Source organism: Palaemon carinicauda, chromosome 33, assembly GCF_036898095.1.
Source record: "Palaemon carinicauda isolate YSFRI2023 chromosome 33, ASM3689809v2, whole genome shotgun sequence".
In the NCBI taxonomy this organism is placed as follows: Eukaryota; Metazoa; Arthropoda; class Malacostraca; order Decapoda; family Palaemonidae; genus Palaemon; species Palaemon carinicauda.
Genome location: NC_090757.1, coordinates 55,724,513 through 55,724,726, shown reverse-complemented (window position 1 = coordinate 55,724,726; position 214 = coordinate 55,724,513).

Below are 214 nucleotides of genomic sequence, written 5' to 3'. Positions count from 1 at the left end.
AAATATTTAGATAGATATACACACGCACCCCCCCCCCTCTATCCACGGTATGACTACTCCCTTTCCCCCTACCCAAAGGACGGGGAGAGCTCAGCTTGACCGGAAAAATATATTTTTTTATATAGTGAGCGAACAGTTGACAAAGAAAAGGAACTGAATTACCAATAGAAATATAAAGAGTGATATATCTTTATGGCCATTAAGAAATTACAAA